The sequence below is a fragment of the Eumetopias jubatus genome, unplaced genomic scaffold (genome assembly GCF_037043125.1).
Source record: "Eumetopias jubatus isolate StellerSeaLion01/CBP00866 unplaced genomic scaffold, mEumJub1_p1.0 scaffold_8, whole genome shotgun sequence".
Lineage (NCBI taxonomy): Eukaryota > Metazoa > Chordata > Mammalia > Carnivora > Otariidae > Eumetopias > Eumetopias jubatus.
This window is the reverse complement of record NW_028274814.1, coordinates 135467903-135474388: the sequence shown is the minus strand read 5'-3', so window position 1 is coordinate 135474388 and position 6486 is coordinate 135467903.

The following is a 6486-nucleotide window of genomic DNA, read 5'->3' as shown; positions in this document are numbered from 1 at the left end:
AAGGCCCCCGGATGGCCAGCTGGTTCACACTCTGGGCTCCATATAATTTACCGGCTGGGCCGAAATTGTTCGTGTTGCTTTCAACACAGCAGACTGGGCAGGCAGGGCTGGTAGGAAGGGTTCTCGGGAGAGGGCCTGACCCTAAAGCCAGGTCCCTAAGGTCTGGAGCAAGGGGTCTTCACGGTGACACCTCAGCCCCTCTCCAGCCACACGTTTGTACCCAAGACTGTGCCAGCCTGCATCACCCCCCACTTAGCATATCCCTACAGCCCTACTCTCCTGGCCTTATTCACAACCATGGACACCTGGGCGCATGCAGGTTTACCCTGGCACTTACCCACAAACATCTACCCTCAGTGTGCACGCCCACCCAGAGAGAGCAAGCCTGAGGATAGGATCTCTGAGATACACTGGTTCCCATGTCACCAGACCCCATTCCCTCACTGAGCCTATACTCCCGTCATCTATCCCTGGTCCTATCACACACACGCGCACACACACACACACACACACACACACACACACACACACATCCCCACCTACCTTGATCAGAGAACAAGAAAAGGCCAGTGCTCCTCAGTCTGGGAAGCCCTCCTCTGTGCCCAGAGGGCCACTGTGACCAGCTCAGGGCCTTCTTCCCTCTGGTCCCCTCGTGGGCCTCCACTCAGCCTCCAGGCCATCGTCCCCAGGCCTAGGGCCCAGCCCTCTCCTGGCCTGTCCCACCAGCTACATCTGCAGCTGGGCCGGGCTCTGGGGCAGGGAGGGGCTGGCTTCTCAGCAGTGGGCGTCCATGAATGGCTGCTCTGAGCCTCTGGAATCCCGAAGGGCCTGGGGAGGCTCCTAATGGCCAGGCTGGGCTGCCCTGGACTCAAGGCCACCTTGGGGGTAAAGCGGTGCCCTGCTGCCTGCCCTCCCCAAATCTACTCTGTCTCCCACAGACTCTGACCCCTGAGAGATGTCTCCAGTAAGATTAAGGGTACTCCAAATACAGCCACGCTCTTGTGGTCCAGGCACCATCCTCGTTTCCCTCGGCATTGCCCCCTCACCCTGTTTAGCTCTGTGATTCTCAGCCATCTTGTCCACCCACCTGAGGTCTTCTAGGGGGCAAGCTGGAGTCCCTGGAAGCTGCTTCAACAACGATTCCCTGAGCCCCTCCTCACTCAAGCTGGACCCTGTCCCCAGGTCCTGAGGACGTGAAGATGACCCAGCCCTGAGGCCAGGAGACCCATCCTGTGGGCTGGGTGTCCTCCTCTGCCTTGTCACTGCAATAGTAATAACAACCGTGCTAATCATAGCTGCCATTTACGGGACACTTACTATATGTCAGACACCGCGCAGGGGCTGGGAAGGAGCTCCGAGGCTGCTCAGGAAGATGGGTATGTGAACAGGTCCTTACAGTAATATGGCAGCGACAGTACAGGACATCCTTCGAGCATCCCTCGGAGCCAGGAACTAGGCTAAACCCACTCTCAGCATCTTCTGTGGTCTTCGCCTTGTCACCTGCTTTTGACTGATGAGCACACTGCAGCCCACACCACGCTGTGTGGTCTGGTCGATTTTCTCGGGGATTGCTCTCCTTAGTGAGTGAGCTTCTGGAGCCGTGCTGGCCAATAGAACATTCTACGATAATGGAAATGTTCTATATCTGTGCCATCCAGTGTGACAGCCACTAGCCACGGGGGTGCTTATTTTCTCTGGGTCTTAGGCCCTGGCAAGCATCAGCCTCATAAGTTTCTGTTAGACTGAATGAATGAATGAATGAATGAATGGATGGATGGATGGATGGATGAGTGATGAATGAAATGATTGAGTGAATGGTGACCATGTGGACCTCCGACCTTCTCTTCTTCATCCATGCTCTCCCTTTTTGACCTTTAAGTTTTCAAACTTGGCTGTGCTCTCGTTACCGGGGCAACACCTGCTGGAAGCCCCCTGGGTCGGGGAGGGGAGCCATCTGGAGTTCCTCCCCCTTCCCTTCTTGCTCCGAGGACCAGCGCAGTTGGAGGAAGAATACAGGAGGCTGGGGGAGGGGACAGCACTGGTCTGCCCGGACAGATTGGGTAGGGGGAGACTTTACTGGTCACCCCCACTGGACTGCATCATCTCTGAGATGAGGAAGCCCTGAGCAGGAGTCAGGAGTCCTGGATTCTCTCTCCCACTTTGGCAAACGAGTCATTATACAGCTTCTATCAGATCACTTGCCCTTCTGGGCCTCAATTGCCTTGGCAAATAGGTCCCTGGTGCCTTCACTTGGGCTCTTCTACCTTAAAGATCTAGATAGAATTCCTCCATCTGGCTCCCTGCCAGGCTGTTAAGGACTTGAGAGTCAGGCATGAGTCTGGTTCATGTCTGTATCCCCCAGGCCCATCTGCCCTGCTCTGTCCTCCCGGGTTGGGGGCGCCTGGAAGACCCTGCCTGCCCAGTAATTACAGCCTGGGCTCAGCTGCCCTCTAGTGGTCCAAAGTGTCAATGACCTCATGTCTGCAGGGCTGTTCTTTCTCCACAAAGGAACGATCCACAGGCCTGCAAGTAGCCTCAGAGAACAGACTTTGACCCAAGCAAAAAAAATCACTGGGGTGGCCTCCCAGACAGGTGGCGCAGGCTCTAGAATCTCCATCTTGGGTTTGTTACAACTGTGTAATTTTGAACAGGTCACCAGGTCTCCGAGCTCCAGTTTCTTCACCTGTAAAAATGGGACTTATATCAGTCAGGATGGGTTAAATTATACTGCAATAACAATTCCAAAATCCCAGGGGCTTAGAACAACAAAGATTTACTTCTCCTTCATTTCTCAGGTCCACTGTAGTTTGGATCCATGGAGGCTCTGCTCCGTGTCATCTTCAGTCTGGGACCCAGGCTCATGGAGCAGCCACCACCTGGAGCCTTGCAGGTCATTGCGGCGGAGGGAAGGAGGGAGTGGTGAAGTGTGCACTAGCTATAAAATGCTTTGGCTGGGACTCACTTCTTCTTTTTTCTTTTTCTTTTTTTTTTTTTAAGCAGGGCCCAACTCGGGGCCCAAACTCATGACCCTGAGATCAAGACCTGAACCGAGATCGAGAGTCGGACGCTTAACCGCCTGAGCCACCCAGACACCCCTGGCCTGCACTCAATTCTGATCACAGCTCACTGGCAAGAATTAGTCACATGGTCCCACCCACACAAGGAGGTAGGGAACTTAACCCTCCTGGGTGTGAGAGCTGAAGAGCCAGATAGTTGATGAACAGGACTGATGACCCACTTGTGTGGTTGTAGGAATACAGTGAGAAGTGCAATGAACTCAATCCATGCTAGCCATTAAAACTGTTGCCTTGTCATGCTGGTTCCCTTTTTTCTTTGCCCTCATGATTTCCTGTGACTTCCGCCTCAGCTCCACCTGTTTCCAGCTGCAGATAAGAGGGAAGCGAACTTGCCAAGATTCACACAGTGAACCCGTGGCTGGGCATCCAGGTGTCCAAATTCTGAGCCCCTCCTACTGTAGGGGGCGGAGGAGAAGGGGCTTTGCCCGCCGAGGTTCTCTAAGAGTGTTGATTGACACTGTGATGGTCTTTTGAGGGAGCCTGAAGCCTCTGCCCTCCTCCCAAAGCTGGTCTCTGGCCTTTCCAAGCCCTTCCTGCCCCGCCAGAGTGGAGAGCCGAGGGGGTGGAACAATGAGAAGCCTGTGCCGCCCCCTGGGGCCAGAGTCCGAACATTGCAACCATTCCTACGCAGGGACCCTGCACATTCCCGCCTCCTGTCCTGTTCTGGGCCTGGCCCAGACACACCCACTACATCCTGACAGCTCCCAGATGGTGGGAAAGGAAAGCTCTCGGGACTCCGCAAAACATCCCAAAGCATTTAAAAACCTGCACAACAGTCCCCCTGCCCCCCCCCGGCCCCAGGAAGCCTCTAAGCCTTTCTAAAATCTTAGTATCTAAGCAGATGGGTGGCTCCTGGCAAGACTTCCAAAGAGACCAGCACATTCATCCAATAAGCGTGCTTTCACGGAGGCCCTGCCCAGTGCCAGGCAGGCTGTGGGCTGAGATGAGGAGATGCCACTGATGCTCTCCACAGACACATAAACAAAATCATGGCACAAGATTAGGGCTGTAATGGGGAAAGCTGCTGGTGGGATCACGGAGGGCTTCCTGGAGGAGGTAGCAACTGGAAAGTCATCAGATTCTCTCCCTGGATCTAAGCCTTATGTGAAAAACCACCTTCTGGTCATTCAGTCTCCCCACCGTCACCACCACTCACTGATATTCTAGGTTTCAACCTCACGACACCCCTCACACTTTTCAGAAAGGACTGGGTTCCCCCTAGCCTCCATGGCTCTGCACTTGCTGACTGCCCTTCCCCTTACAAGGAAAACTCTTATTCAGTCTTCAAAACCTAGCTGAGTTGTTATGTCCTCCAGGAAGCTTTCCTTGACAAACCCCCACCCCAAGAGTCTTTGGTTCTGTTTCCAGTTTCTCGCACAGCTCCTTGCCGCAATGACGCTTCTGACATCTGTTTACACATCTGTCCCATCTCCGATTTGTGAGCTCTTTTGATTCAGAGACTCTGTCTTCTTTGTCATTGCGTTCTTGGTGCCAGGCCTTGTGCTGGGTAGAGCAGTATGTGACATGCTTCCGTGGGGCTCGGGAGGTCAGCTGTAGGATGCACAGCATTTATACGGTGCTTACTTCCCAACTAGCTTCACAACCCGGGGCGGCAGGCAGGGCAGGAGTGATACGGAAACAACGGGCCGTCTATGGAAAACCTGCCATGAGCTGAGCACCATGCCAGGCACTGGCAGGGGACATTTATCTGGGCTTCAGTCAGCTGTGATTCTCAGTGCCTGGCACACAGAAATGTTGGGTGAATTCCGACGTGTGTCTGGGAGCTAAGGAAGCTTGACCAGTTTTCTAGGATTTACTATCGTCAGGTCCTGACCCCAGGTTGCTCCCAGTACAGCCCTCTGGCATGCCTTGGCAGATGGAAGAATCTGTCTTCGTGGGCAATGGCCTATTTCTGTAGGCTCTGCTGTCTGAGTCAATCCTCCCCCTTGTCCAAAAAATGCCGAGGATGCAGTCTGTTGTGTTAACGTCCCACTTGAGACATTTCTTTCAGTATCTAGAACCAGAAATTCGTCTTTCACCAAGAGCCAATCTCTCCCCCTTCTATCACATAACAAGAATAAAATGACCTCTTAGTGTGTGCTCTTTCCCTCTGGCTGCCGGGAAGCTCGGAGACGAATAATAGTATCACAGGGAGGAATCAGTCAGAGCATTTCCTTCTCGCCCCCATGTACATGGCTTCTTTAATTGAAACTTTCCTGTGTTCTTTATGGGAAGAGCAGGCGTAAATACGCTTTATGTGAGAAGCTGTGGGAACTGGGAAAGGGCCCAGGTTTAAGCAGAAGGCTGGCGAGAACCCCTTGCTCTCTCTGAGCCCCAGGCTTCTCCTTGGCAGCCCCTGGATGAGAAGCTCTGCTGCCTTCCTCGTGCGGAGGCAGCTCTCCCATGAGGAGGACTGGCCACGGCCCAAGCCTCAGGGAGGGTCACGGTCAACACCCTCCCTGCTGAGGTTACGCGTTCATAACCTTGAACACTTTCACACTTCCAATCCAGTGTGGCCAGAAGCTTTATTTTTAAAGAGGAGTCAGAAAAAGAGATTTCTCATGTGAAATCTCCTGACTTAGAAATGTTGCCAATTAATTTTCATTTTTTCCCCCAAAATGCTGTGTTGGACAAACCAAACTTGGCTGCAGGCCAGATTTAGCCTGAGGCCCCTTCAGGCTCAGCCAGTCCAGCGTCCGGGTGGCCTGGGTGGGTTACTTCTCTCCATATTTGTTTCCTCCTCTGTAATATAACGTCCTCAGCCCCGCTATTTTCCTCCCAGCACCTGTTCCCTCCTTTAGGCAACTGCCCCTGCCCACACCCCACCTCCTCGGACCATGGCTGTCTCCGCCCCTGGCTCCAGCGGTGGGTACCAGAGCTGCCTGGCAATGGGGCACCCCATGCCCTGAGCCCAGGGGCTCTGGTGGCGGGGGGGCAATGGGAGTCCATCCCCTGAGCTTTTGCTGGAACAAGATGCCTGCTCCCCTCTGAAATCAAGGTACTAAGGGCTGTGGGAGCCTAGGACTGCCAGGGGAACTTGACCACCACGTGGGGAAAGTCTGCCTGGGAATGCAGCCCACACAAAGGAAACCAGGACTGAGGGAGACAGACAGACAGACAGACAGACAGAGAGATGGCAGGTCCTGGTGACATCCTTGAGCACCAGGGTCCAGCCAAGCCTGAGTCTCAACCCAAACCCTTTTATTCCAGCTGATCTCCCTTTGGCGTCTTGGGCCTGGGCCAGGCTAGGGTGAGGCCAGAGAGGCCTCGAGGGCACAGAATTGAAGGAGGCACTTCAGTGTGAGCCCGAGGTGCCTCTCTGGCCTCACCCTAGCCTGGCCCTGCAACCCAGGCTATGCAAGACCTGGGTTTGCCCCATGGAGGAAGAGCAGCCCCAGCCCTCCAGGTG